This window comes from Pongo abelii, chromosome X, assembly GCF_028885655.2.
Source record: "Pongo abelii isolate AG06213 chromosome X, NHGRI_mPonAbe1-v2.0_pri, whole genome shotgun sequence".
In the NCBI taxonomy this organism is placed as follows: Eukaryota; Metazoa; Chordata; class Mammalia; order Primates; family Hominidae; genus Pongo; species Pongo abelii.
The window spans coordinates 74,749,854-74,764,861 of NC_072008.2; the positions used below are offsets into that span (position 1 = coordinate 74,749,854).

At 35.9% G+C, this 15,008-nt stretch overlaps 1 protein-coding gene and 1 pseudogene across 4 annotated transcripts in view; one reads left to right on the forward strand and one right to left on the reverse strand.

The window, feature by feature from the left end:
- Positions 1-15,008, forward strand: part of EDA (ectodysplasin A) — a 413,848-nt gene that overhangs the window by 292,887 nt on the left and 105,953 nt on the right. The gene's annotated exons all lie outside the window — the stretch shown is intronic.
- On the reverse strand, positions 13,076-14,031 carry LOC100442897 (CCR4-NOT transcription complex subunit 7-like; annotated as a pseudogene).

The following is a 15,008-nucleotide window of genomic DNA, read 5'->3' on the forward strand; positions in this document are numbered from 1 at the left end:
GCAATTGCTTTTGGCATTTTCATCATGAAGTCTTTGCCCATGCCTGTGTCCTGAATGGTATTGCCTAGGTTTTCTTCTAGGGTTTTTATGGTTTTGGGTTTTACATGTAAGTCCTTAATCCATCTTGAGTTAATTTTTGTATGTGGTGTAGGGAAGGGGTCCAGTTTCAAATTTCTGCATGTGGCTAGACAGAACTCTCAACACCATTTATTAAATAGGGAGTCATTTTCCCATTGCCTTTTTTTGTCAGGCTTGTCGACAATCACATGGTTGTAGATGTGTGGTGTTACTTCTGAGGTCTCTGTTCTCTTCCAATGGTCTATATGTCTGTTTTGGTACCAGTACTGTGCTGTTTTGGTTACTGTAGCCTTGTAGTATAGTTTGAAGTCAGGTAACGTGATGCCTCCAGCTTTGTTCTTTTTACTTAGGATTGTCTTGGCTATACAGGGTTGTCTTTGATTCCACATGAAATTTAAAGTAGTTTTCTCTAATTCTGTGAGGAATGTCAATGGTAGTTTGATGGGAATAACATTGAATCTATAAATTACTTTGGGCAGTATGGCCATTTTCATGATATTGATTCTTCCTATCCTTGAGGATGGAATGTTTTTCCATTTTTTTGTTTCCTCTCTTATTTCCTTGAACAGTGGTTTGTAACAAGTTCTTCTTGAAGAAGTCCTTCAAATCCTTTGTTAGCTCTATTCCTAGGTATTTTATTCTCTTTGTAGTGATTGTGAATGGGAGTTCACTCATGATTTGGCTCTCTGTTGTCTGTTTTTGTTGTAAAGGAATGCTTGTGATTTTTGCACATTGATTTTGTATTCTGAGACTGCTGAAGTTGCTTATCAGTTTAAGGAGTTTGGGGGCTGAGACAATGGGGTTTTCTAAATATAAAATCATGTTGTCTGCAAACAGAGACAATCTGACTTCCTCTCTTCTTATTTGAATACCTTATTTCTTTCTCTTGCCTGATTGCCCTGGCCACAACTTCCAAGACTATGTTGAATAGCAGTGGTAAGAGAGGGCATCCTTGTCTTGTGCTGGTTTTCAAAGGGAATGCGTCCAGCTTTTGCCCATTGAATATGATATTGGCTGTGGGTTTGTCATAAATAGCTCTTATTATTTTGACATATGTTCCATCAATACTTAGTTTATTGAGAGTTTTTAACATGAAGGGATGTTGAATTTTATCAAAGGCCTTTTCTGCATCTATTGAGATAATCATGTGGTTTTTGTCTTTGGTTCTGTTTATGTGATGGATTACATTTATTGATTTGCATATGTTGAACCAGCTTTGCATTCCAGGAATGAAGCAAACTTGATCTTGGTGGATAAGTTTTTTGATGTGCTGCTGGATTCCGTTTGCCAGTGTTTTATTGAGGATTTTTGCATCAATATTCATGAAGAATATTGGCCTGAAGTTTTCTGTTTTTGTTGTGTCTCTTCCCAGTTTTGGTATCAGGATGATGCTGGCTTCATAAAATGAGTTAGGGAGGAGTTCCTCCTTTTCAATTTGGAATAGTTTCAGAAGGAATGGTACCAGCTCCTCCTCGTACCTCTGGTAGAATTCGGCTGTGAATCCATCTGGTCCTGGGCTTTTTTTTTTTTGGTTGGTAGGCTATTAATTACTGCCTCAATTTTAGAACTTATTATTGGTCTATTCAGGGATCCGACTTCTTCCTGGTTTAGTCTTGGGGGGGGTGTATGTGTCCAGGAATTTATCCATTTCTTCTAGATTTTCTAGTTTATTTGCATAGAGATTTTTATATTATTCTCTGATGGTAGTTTGTGTTTCTGTGGGGTCAGTGGTGATATCCCCATTATTATTTTTTATTGTGTCTACTTAATTCTCTCTTTTCTTCTTTATTAGTCTAGCTAGTGGTCTATTTTGTCAATTTTTTCAAAAACTCAGCTCCTGGATTCATTGATTTTTTTTTTTTTTGGACGGTTTTTTGTGTATCTATCCTTTTCAATTCTGCTCTGATCTTAGTTATTTCTTGTCTTCTGCTAGCTTCTGGATTAGTTTGCTCTTGCCTCTCTAGCTCTTTTAATTGTGATGTTAGGGTGTCGATTTGAGATCTCTCTAGCTTTCTGATACTGGCATTTAATGCTATAAATTTCCCTCTTAACACTGCTTTAGCTGTGTCCCAGAGATTCTGGTACATTGTCTCTTTGTTCTTATTGGTTTCAAAGAACTTCTTGATTTCTGCTTTAATTTCATCATTTACCCAGGAGTCATTCAGGAGCAGGTTGTTCAATTTCCATGTAATTGTGTGGTTTTGAGTGAGTTTCTTAATCCTGAGTTCTAATTTGATTGCACTGTGGTCTGAGAGACTGTTTGTTATGATGTCAGTTATTTTGCATTTGCTGAGGAGTGTTTTACTTCCAATTATGTGGTCTATTTTAGACTAAGTGCCATGTGGCACTGAGAAGAATGTATATTTTGTTGATTTGGGGTGAAGAATTCTGTAGATGTCTATTAGGTCCACTTGTTCCAGAACTGAGTTCAAGTCCTGAATATTCTTGTTAATTTTTATCTCATTGATCTGTCTAATATTGACAATGGGGTGTTAAAGTCTCCCACGATTATTGTGTGGGAGTCTAAGTCCCTTCGTAGGTCTCTAAGAACTTGTTTTATGAATCTGGGTACTCCTGTATTAGGTGCATATATATTTAGAATAGTTAGCTATTGTTTCATTGTTGCCTTTACCATTTTGTAATACCCTTCTTTGTCTTTTTTGATCTTTGTTTTTTTAAAGTCTGTTTTGTCAGAGACTAGGATTGTAACCCCTGCTTTTTTTGCTTTCCATTTGCTTGGAAAATTTTCCTCCATCCCTTTGTTTTGAGCCTATGTGTGTCTTTGCACATGAGATGGGTCTCCTGAATACAGCACACCAATGGGTCTTGACTCTTTATCCAATTTGCCAGTCTGTGTCTTTTAATTGGGCCATTTAGCCCATTTACATTTAAGGTTAGTATTGTTATGTGTGAATTTGATCCTGTCATCATGATGCTATCTGGTTATTGTGCACACTAGTTGATGCAGTTTCTTCATAGTGTCATTGGTCTTTATATTTTGGTGTGTTTTTGCAGTGGCTGGTACTGGTTTTTCCTTTCCATATTTAGTGCTTCTTTCAGGAGCTCTTGCAAGGCAGGCTGGTGATAACAAAATCCCTCAGCATTTGCTTGTCTGGAAAGGATTTTATTTCTCCTTTGCTTATGAAGCTTAGTTTGGCTGGATATGAAATTCTGGGTTGAAAATTCTTTTCTAAGAATGTTGAATATTGGCCCCCAATCTCTTCTGGCTTGTAGAGTTTCTGCTGAGAGGTCCGCTGTTAGTCTGATGGGCTTCCCATTGTAGGTGACCTAGCCTTTCTCTCTGGCTGCCCTTAACACTTTTTCCTTCATTTCAGCCTTGGAGAATCTGATGGTTATGTGTCTTGGGGTTGATCTTCTCATGGAGTATCTTAGTGGTGCCCTCTGTATTTCCTGAATTTGCATGTTGGCCTGTCTTGCTAGGTCGGGGAAGTTCTCCTGAATTATATCCTGAAGTGTGTTTTCCAGCTTTTTGATTGCCTTTTAACACTAATTTAGGTCCTTCCTCTCTGAGTATACCTGGTGCTACCATGTTGCCCCATCTCTCCCCAAGCTGCAAACTTGTCTTTCTCCCTTTGTTTCCAATTCCATCTGACCCATTCTATATGCCATTACTTCAGGGTCACACTGGGTAAAAAACAATAATAGTAATTGTCTAAATCAATTTTATTTTAAATGTTAGTGGGGAAGAATACAACTGACATTAATTGAACATCTACAATGCACCAAGCACTTTTATACATGTTCTCATTTAATTCTCACAACAATCCCATGGTGAGTGTTATTTCTGTTGTATAGATGCCATTAATTTAGAGGTAAGTGGCATGCTTTAACCCTTTTGTACATACTATTCCCTCTGTCTAGGATACCCCTTCAGTTCCATCTCTATCTAGCAAACTACCAAACCTTCAAAAGCCACTTCAGATGTCATCTCCCTAGCTGGTGGTCTCAGCACTGCCCATGTCAATTCTGAAAAGACTCTCCAAGTAATTCTGATACTGGCGCCTGGTTAAGAGTCATCATATGAAACAATACTGTGTAGAGAGCAAGAGCCACATCTTACTGATATTTGTATTCCTGTTGCATTGCAGAGTCTATTTTGCATTCCACAGTAGTGTTTTGGTCAGTGTTTATTGAAGGATTTATTTGAGGTTTATGGAAATGCCCATGTTATGTTGTATGTTACTGTGGGTGGGTAGATTTTGAAAAATTCAAGTAAATTTATTCAGATAAATGCTACATCTCTGGGGAGCAGTAGAAGTGAAAGGTGGTGATAACTATGAATGAAACCCATATAAACACAGAGGCAACAATTTTTAGAAAGAAGAGAATGCTTATCATATTTTTATTCTTTTTGGAAACAAACTACTTTTCTCATAATGCAAACTAAAACAAGTAAAATTTGATAAAGTCTGTTTGGCTGGTACAAATACATAGCACGTAATTGTAAACCAGGGATATTTACTTGGGAAACAGATTGCCATCAGAAAAAGAGACTGCATGAAATGTTTAACATTTATTAAAGCGGCATAGGTTAAAGTGTTAAATAGCTGAAAAACACTGAAGTAGGAACTCATAGAAAAGTTTGGGTAGCCTACTATCCTTTATAAAAAGCAGGATCTTTGTTGATTCAAAATACTTTGGTTGCCTTGGGCTCTATGGTATTGAATGTTGCTAAAAATAAATGCGCCACCAACTTACACTTAGAAATTTTCTTCATTCCATAAAAGTTTACATTGTGTTGTAGCAGAATTTGACCTTTATTGGCAAGAAATAATGTAAAACATTTCTAATCAATTCTCAAGCATGATATGGCAGCACTTTCCACACAACTAGGTACCAGCTGATAAGAGATGAGAACTCTGATTACTATTTCAGCAGTTACCATTAGTACAAGTAAAAATGAATATTGTGACCGGCAAGTGCTCAAGGATTTTAGTACTAACATAATTATTTATTGCTTATAAATAAATAACTTGGCTCTGCATGGTCCAAGTTCAATGTCAATTTAAGACCCCAGCAAGATACTGTACAGCTGACTTCATTTGCCAAAGAAATTTGAAAACTTTTTTAAAGCTGTTAAAAGCATTCTTGCTGTTTTTTGGCAGTGCTAGGTAGAACTTGGCTCATCATGGAGCTGGGATAATCACAGAGTGAGCGAATGATAATTTAGGTCCTTAGGCAAACATACAAGCTTTGAAGCCAGGGTATTTCTAATTGCATGCCTAGTGCCTGATTGACATGATTCTGAGGTTAAACAACTACCCCAAGAAGCTACTCCTAGTTGCCAATTGTTTACCAGTGACCTTCCACTCCTACACATAGAATTGTGTTTCACCTACTGACAGTGGTCTGCCAAAGTCCAGGATGAATCTTCCTGGAGTGTAGATTCTGCTCAGGGTTAACAGAAAACACTTCATTCTATTTGTGTGTGTGTGTGTGTGTGTGTGTGTGTGTGTGTGTGTGTGTGTCTCTGTGTGTGTGTGTGTGTGTGTGTGTGTGTGTGATGTATAATGCAAAATTCTTCTAAAATGGGAGACTTCAAAGAAATGTTAGGACTTAAGCCTGTCCCTCCCACTCCTGCCATGGGGAGACGGCATTTGGAAGTGTGGAGAATCTTAAAAACACTGCTCTAAGTTATGGCCACTTTTCTGGAATGCTCTTATCTCTCACCTCTGCCCAAAAGTATCCTGCTTATTTTTCAAAAGTCATTGTCCCCATCTTCTGTACCCCAAGCAGAGTTAACACTTCTCTGTGGCTCCGTAGACTTTCCTTTATGAACCTCATATGGCATTCATCCCATTGGTGTGATTACCTGTTTGTCTTCTCACTAGGTATATGGTGAGCCTCAGAAGAACAAGGTCTACAGGTTCTTTATATCTTCAGTGCCTTGCATTGTATTTGACTAGAGCAAGTAACTAGCAAACAGTGAATAGTGAATAGGTAGATGGATAAATGGATGATAAAACAGACAGGAAAATGTCCGTTGATATGTCCACCCACGTGAATAAGATTCTGAGCTCCTCTCCTAATATTCTAGTTTAGGCCTCTGAATATAGAAATGGGTGTTCACTGGGCTGTTTTCAACTTGCATATCAGTTATACCCTTACTTTTAATGGGGAAATATAAATGTAATTCATTCTATTAAGGTTCAGGAAGAAAAATCATATGATCATATCAATTAATGCAAACAAAGTATTTAACAAAATCCAATACCAATTCATGATTTAAAAAAAAAGAAACTCCCAACCAACTAGGAGTAGAGGGGAACATCCACAAATTGATAAAGGACATCTACAAAAGTTCTACAGGTAACATCATACTTTATGGTGAAAGACTAAATGCTTTTATTCTAAAATCAGGAACAAGATTAAGATGTCTGCTCTCATCATTTCTAGTCAACATTGTGCTGGAGGTTCTAGCCAGTGAAATAAGGAAGCAATAAATAAGAGGCAACCAATTTAGAAAGGAAATAAAACTGTCTTTATACACAGACGACATGATTATCTTTGTAAAAAGTTGTAAGAAATCCACAAAACAACTACCAGAACTAGTAAGTGAATACAGCAAGTTCACAGGATACAGGGTCATTATTAAAAATCAATTCTATTCCTATATACTAGGAATAAACAATCAGAAATTGAAAATTTTAAGAATACCATTCTTAATAGCATCAAAAATATGAAATATTAAGATGTCAGTTTTCCCAAAATTGATCTATAGATTCAATGCAATTTAAATTTTTTATAGGAACTGATAAGCTGATCTGAAAATTTATGTGGAACATCTGAGTACCTAGAATATCCTAAACAACTTTGAAAAAAGAACAAAGTTGGAGGACCTATGCTACCTGATTTCAAGGCTTATTAGAAAGCTACAGTACAGTGTTTTTAATATAGACAATGTTTTTATACACTTGTGTTTATACACTTGTGTGTTATACAGTGTTTAATACAGTACAGTGTTTTTAATATAGACAGTAGATCTAGTTGCAGAATAGTGAGCCAAGAAATAAACCCACACATATATGGTCAAATGATCTGCAACAAAATGTGAAGCAATTCAATGGAAAAATTATATTAAAAAGACAAAATACAGCATGGAAGAAAATATTTGCAAATCACTTATCTGATAAAGAACTGTTATCAAGAATATATAATGATCTTTTAAAAAATCAATAATAAAAAACACACAACTCAATACTTTTAAATGGAAGAAAGAGAGTCAGGGACAATGGTGGATATCTGTAATCCCAACTACTTGGGAGGCTGAGGTAACAGGATCACTTGAGCCCAGTTTGAAACCAGCCTGGGCAACATAGCCAGATCTTGTCTCTAAAAACAAACAAACAAAAAATTTAAATGGGTGAAGTATTTGAAAAGACACTTCACTAAAGAAGATATATGAAAAGATCCTCAACATCATTAGCCATCAGAGAAATGCAAATTAAAGCCATAATGAGAGACTACTACATACCTATTAGAATGATTAAACTTAAAAAGACTGACCATACCAAGTTTTGATGAGGATATGAGAACCTGAAACTCTCATACACACTGCTGGTGGGAAAGTAAAATGGTACATCCACTTTAGGAAATAGTTTGGCAGTTTCTTATAACATGTACTTACCACATAGTATATGTTACCCAACAGTTCTACTCCAAGATATTTCCTAAGAGAAATAAAAACGTATGTCCACACAAAGACTTGCATACCAATGTCCGTAACAGTTTTATTTGCAGTAACTAAAAACTGGAAACAAATCATTTTGTCCCTCAACAGATAATGGATGAACAAACTCTGTTACATCCATGCAACAGAATACTACTTATCAATAAAAAGGAATGAACTGATACATATTATAACATGTTAGAATCTCAAACTAATTATGCTAAGAGAAAGAAGCCAGACAAAGTATATTGTGTGATGCTATTTATATAAAATTCTAGAAAATCAAAACTGATCTATAGTGGCAAAAAGCAGATCAGTCATTACCTGGAAATACAGAGGGCATCAGAGACTGGGCTGAGTGGGAAGGGATTACAAAGGAGCATGAGGAAACTTTTGGGGGTGATGGATATCCTTGTTATTTTTATTGTGATGATGGTTTCACAGGTGTACATAGATGTACATACATATGTAAAAACTTAAATATGTACAGTTTGTTGTATGTCTATAAAGCCATAAAAATGATCTCTGTAGCTGAAAATGAAGCTGGTTATAACTTAATCTGGAGTTTGTGTCAAGTATCAGTGGGTTATAAGAGAAAGGATATAGATAGGCTTTGAGGCTGGGGTTAAGGGAAAGAGGCAGGTTAAATAATAGAGACGGGCTATTCTTTAGTTGGCTTCTTGCCAGAACGCTTTTTCAGGTAAAGGTTCTGAGAGACTGATTTAAATTTAGTAATGGCAAAGGAAGATTTCTGTTCCAAGGTTACTAATTGGTTTTTAAATTGCCTTATGATTATTTTTATATCTTATGAGTAATACACGCACATAGTTTTTAAAAATATGAACTGAGTACCTAAAAGTTTATAATGCAGGCAATGTTTCACTGTTCCAACCCTCCGAATCCTAATCCTCTGAGATTACCTTTCACTCTATTAACTGTTTCTGTTTGGTTCTTCTGTGGACTGCTTCCATATATACTGCTATTTCTTAATTCATCTATTTTAGGCTTTATTAACTTTGTAATTTAATAAATGAGGCTATAACTCACTTATACTATCTCTTGTCCCAATTTAGTTATCATGCTTTTTAGTTCCTCTTTTTTTTTTTTTGAGGAATATACTTAGACCTTTATTTCTTGTTTCATAAACTATAGACAGTGTCTGTTAGTTCTTTGTAAAAACTAAGAGTTTGTAAAAAGAGGCCATCAGTTCTTTTTATCTCTCTCCCCTACCTACCAATTCTAGTCATTTGTACTTTTACTTTTTACATTGCCAAGAGTGGTAATGTTTATGTTTTGCTCTACATTTATAATTAACTATCTCTATAATTAAATATCCTGTGCTTTTATATATTGGTTATTTCCAGAAGTTGAAAATCAATATACAGTGTTTATACTATTGTTAATTATTTAAAATTTTTGTCTCTTCTGTCAAGTGTTGATAGTATTACATTTCTTAATTTGTAAAACTTGTTTTTTTCTGGATTTTCTAATTACCTTTATTTTTTCTTGCATTGTCTGCTACATTCATAAGTTTCTCTAATTTCTTAAAGATGGATAGGCCTGGCGTGGTGGCTCACGCCTATAATTCCAGCACTTTGGGAGGCCGAGGCAGGCAGATCATGAGGTCAGGAGTTCGAGACCAGCCTGGCCAACATGGTGAAACACCATCTCTACTAAAAATACAAAAAATTAGCTGGGCGTGGTGGCGCCTGTAATCCCAGATACTCAGGAGGCTGAGGCAGGAGAATCGCTTGAACCCAGGAAGCAGAGGTTGCAGTGAGCTGAGATCGTACCACTGCACTCCAGCCCAGCCGACAGTGCGAGAGTCCATCTCAAAAAAAAAAAAAAAAAAGATGGATAAAATGGTGAATCCTTTTCCCTGTCTTTTTCTTGATGCCTCTCTCTTGGAAACCCCCTTCCTTCCATTCAGACTAAGTGTTCCTTAGGCCTCTACTGTACGGCTGGGACTTGCTTTTATTAGTCTTTGCAATATTAAGATGTCATGTTTTTGTTATCAGACTCAATTGATAGTTGGTTAGGACAAAATTATAGGTTTGAAATAATTTTCTGTCAGAATTTTGAAGGCATTCCTCCATTGTTCTCTCTAAGAGCCAGCGTTTTTGATGAGATGACCAAGCCATTCCAATTCTTGTTCCCTTAACTATTAATGTTTTTCCTCTCTGGGAGCTTTTAGGATCTTTTCTATATCTTTGCTGTTCTGAAATTTCATAATGTGTGTAGGGGTTGAGCAAAATGGTTTAGTACCCCAGATATAAGGCCTGCAACTCAATAAGCCCCAACTATGTAAATAGAGCCATATACTGGGGGACCTCTAAATTCCAGATAGTAAAGGTCTTTGTTTTACAGCATTAATGCCCACATTAGTTACCTCAATTCTTCTTAGACAATTTATTCAATCTCTTTAGAGAAGAACCTTCTGATTTTTTTCTTTGCCTTGGGAATCAATGCCTGAATACTAGCAGTTCTATATGCAGTGGAGGAAAATGATTAATATACAGATTTTCAATGCATTTCTCATATTTCATTTTCACCCTCTGCCTTACTTGGCATTTCCAATTTTCAAACTTTTCTGTGATCCTACAGGGCAGACCAACATCCTCCCAAGCTGTAAGCCCCCTCTGTCATTTTATCTGCCAATCTTTATCAGCCAGCATCCTATTCAATGTCTGTCTATCAGAAATGTATTGGGATCTCTTTTCCGCTGACTCCCTCTACTATTGTCTTCATTATATCTTTTTTATTGTTTAATGTCATTTTTAAATTTTTTTATTTTTAATTTTTGTGAGTACATAGTAGGTATATATATATTCATGGGGTACACGAGATATTTTGATACAGGCACACAATGCATAATAATCACAACAAGGTAAATGCAGTAACCATCACTTCAAGCATTTATCCTTTCTTTGTATTGCAAACAATCCAATTATACTCTTAGTTTTTTAAAATATACAATATTTTAAAATGTACAATATTAAAATGTACAATAAATGATTGTTGACTGTAGTCACCTTGTTATGCTATCAAATACTAGATCTTATTCGTTCTATCTAACTATATTTTTTACCCTTTAATAATCCCCACTCCCCCACCCATTACTACCCTTCCCAGCCTCTGATAACCATCATTCTACTCTACATCCCCATGAGTTCAATTGTCTTAATTGTTTAGCTCCCACAAATGTGTGAGAATATATGAAGTTTGTCTTTCTGTGTCTGACTTCTTTCAATTAACGTCACGACCTCCATTTCCCTCCATGTTGTTGCAAATGACAGTATCTCATTCTTTTTATGGATAAATAGTACTGCATTGTGTATGTGTACCATATCTTCTTTATCCATTCATCTGTTGATAGATACTTAGGTTGCTTCCAAATCTTGGCTATTGTGAATAGTGGCACAATAAACATGGGAGTGCAGATATCTCTTTGATATACTGATGTCCTTTCTTTTGGGTATATACCTAGCATATGATTGCTGGATCATATATGGTAGTTCTATTTTTAGTTTTTTGAGGAACCTCCAAACTGTTCTCCACAGTGATTATAATAATTTACATTCCCACCAACAGTGTACAAGGGTTCCCTATTCTCCACATCCTCATCAGCATGTGTTATTGCCCGTCTTTTTTTTTTATAAGAAAACATTTTTGAAGCCTTTATTTACAAAAGCTTTAAAAACAAATAATACCCTCTGTTTTGAAAATAATGTTTTGTTTAAAAAGGACCTCCCAGTTAGAGCACTGTAATATCATGAATAAAGAATGTACAAGGGAGACAAACCAATGTGACTAACATTTGGAGATTTGCTAATATTATTGATTGAAGTATAGGTAATACACATTATAACCTGTAGTCAATCATTTCAGGGTAGAGTTAATGATTACCGAAAAGTCTTCCTACATCCTACACATGCTCTGGTCTGGTCACATATTCTGCATGGCTAAATATTTCACAGTCTCTTTTGTCAATATATGTAAAATAGATTGCAAAGATATACACAAAAAATAAACAAGCATTACACTCCTCAGGTAATTTTATTAGCTCTCTTTATATATATGAGAATATACATACATTCTCATATATTCTAAAGCATCAAAATGTTGTACTTGATTGAAGATTTGTTTCAGAAAATATCTTTTCCTTTATTTATGTACTCATATATATATGAGTACATTATCATATATTGTATATATACATTTATATATGGATTTTGGTGTTTTGTACCAAATATGTCCATTATTTACCTTTGTAGCGACTAGGAAAGCACAATTTTTGACTTCTAATTTAATTTGGTACAAAATATAACTAAAGACTTGTTATCTTTAGATATTAAAAAAATCAATTTGTATAACCAACAAATCAAGAGCATCATAAGTATGGCTACAAAATACAAAAAAAAAAACAAGGGTAAACAGTGATGGAATAAAAATAAGCAGATCAAAGGAAGTGTGCTATCATAAAGTAACTGTAGCTTCAACATCTTGAGTACCAGTTTCCTGGCAGATACTAAATATTCAATCACAAGGGATTTTTCCTGAAGGGTGTAAGACTGGTTTGAAAAGTCTTCAGTCACAGAGCAGCCTACACATGCCAATTAGAAACTGACAGACACTAGATGTGCTTGGAAGATTAAACATTACATACAGAAACATCAGTTACTAAGCTCCTCAGTAGTTTCTTGTCTTTTTTTTAGTTTCACTGCATTGACAGTTTGCACAATGAATGTGCTACATTCTGTGGGTCAAAACCGAGTAAATGCTGTGTAAAGTTGGCAGATGGTCATTTTTCCAGCTAAGATCAAGTAAAAACAAAATTTCTGATAAAACAGAGGTTTTGAGTTAGAATCACTCTCCAAAGTACAAAATCGATGGTCCACAATCTCAAATAGCTAAAACTCCTGCAGAATGGAAGGGGGAGACATGAAACAGAGAAATAAATTACAGTCAGTGCTAGTTAATTTAGGAAAAGGGAAAAATAAACCAAACTCCCAAGTAGGTAAAGTTTATCAAAATATTCAATGATGTAGCTTTCTCTACTCTGTCACACACGCTTGCTAACAAGTATATTAAATTAAGGCCAAATTTAACCTGAATGTGTTTTCTTGTTGTTGTTGTTTGTTTGTTCTTTTGTGGTTTTTTGTTGTTTTTTTTTTTTATCTGAGATAGGAATGATCATACTTAGTACTGAAAGGCAGACAATAAACTGGGCCATGAAAGGGCGGGGGGAAGGTACTGTGTGTTGTTCAAGGGATTCAACCAGAGATAAAATGTATATACAAGCATGTGTGTAGCTCAAAATAAAATAAAAATAAAAGGACTATTTCATGTCATGACTGCTTGTTGGCTTCTTTTTCATATGCATTCCCTGTGCCATTCTGTACATAGGATGAACCAGAACCAAGGCCATACAAATGACCACAATATTTGGCATCATCAGTATGATCTTCAAAGAACATTCCTCTCATTTTGAAAAAGGCCATTCCTGTGAGGAATGAATTAGATCCTGCCTGATGTGGTGGTTGTATCTATGCCAGCTCTAACTGTTCTGCCACCTCCTGTAATCCATCTTTGAGATGTTTGCAGCTCTTCATGAGGTACTTCACATCATAAATGACAGGTAAAAACAATCGAAGGATCTCAAAGAAGTCAAGTTCTTCTTCAGGCAAGTTAGAGTTGGTCAGGATTTTGATTAAATAGCCAAAGTTGTAACTGCTGTGAAATGACAACCATTTGACCCCTTCACAGAGGACCACTCCTGAAGTCATAAGAAGTTCTTGCAAAGTACTGGGTCTCAATTCCTTCCTCATCATGTTTTTTAAACTGGATACCAGATGTTGTTAGTAGCTCTATAGAGTTCTGGGCATACATGTCCTCTGTCAAATTAAATTTAAAATTAAACTGCCAAGTTGAAGTTCCTGGAGGGTATTCTCCTTGCTCATTTATAAATGTCAGTCCTAGCTGAATTATCTTTAACAAGTCTACATTACATCGCAATAGTTGGTATTGATAGTCAGCATTGCTCCTGAATTCTCCAATGGGTCTTGCAGCCACACCTGGAAACTCGGTGTCCATAGCAACGTAATTATATTTTCGGATAACTTGACGAATTTTCTTCATCTCTTCATCCACGTTGCAAGCCCAAACTTCACAAATTCTTTGGCTATGATGTACAGTTGCTGCTGGCATAGTGAGGGCACAAGGGAGTCTAGATGCCAAGCATCAAATGTTATACTTGATTGAAGATTTGTTTCAGAGAATATTTTATCCTTTATTTATGTACTTGTGTCACTGAGCTCTCACTCCTCCTCCTCCCCCTGGCCATAGAGACAGCACACGGCGGTGGTGGCAGTGGCGGGTGCCCCATAAACACCTGTCACCCAGCAAGGGGGAAAGACGAGCAGGAGCTGCACCGCACCGTGCTGCGCCATCGCTTTTCGCACCACCTGTCTTTCGAATAAAACTTAAAATGGATAAAGGCCATTTTCACTGGGGCGAGATGATATCTCATTGTAGTTTCGATTTGCATTTCTCTGATGATTGATGATGTTGAGTACCTTTTAATATGCTTCTTTGCCATTTGTATGTCTTCTTTTGAGAAATGTCTATTCAGATCTTTTGCTCATTTTAAAATCGAATTATTAGATTTTTTTTCCTATAGAGTGGTTTGAGCTCCTTATATATTCTGGTTATTAATCTCTGTCAGATGAATACTTTGCAAATATTTTCTCCCATTCTGTGGATTATCTCTTAACTTTGTGGATTGTTTCCTTTGCTATGTAGAAGTTTTTAATTTGGTATGCTCCCATTTGTCCATTTTTACTTTGGTTGCCTGTGCTTGTGGGATGTTAAATTTTTGCCCAGTCCAATTTCCTGGAGTTCCCTCAATTTTTTTCTATTAGTGTCATAGTTTGAGGTCCTAGATTTAAGTCTTTAATCCATTTTAATTTTATCTTTGTTTACAGTGAGAGATAGGAGTCTAGTTTCATTCTTTTGCAAGTGGATATCCAGTTTTTCCAGCACCATTTACTGAAGAGACTGACTTTTTCAAATGTATGTTCTTGGAACCTTTGTCAAACATGAGTTCACTGTAGATGTATGGATTTATTCCAGGGTTCTGTATTCTGTTCCATAGTCTATGTGTCTCTTTTAATGCTAGTACCATGCTGTTTGGGTTGCTATAGCTCTGTATTACAATTTGAAGTCAGGTGATGTGATTCTT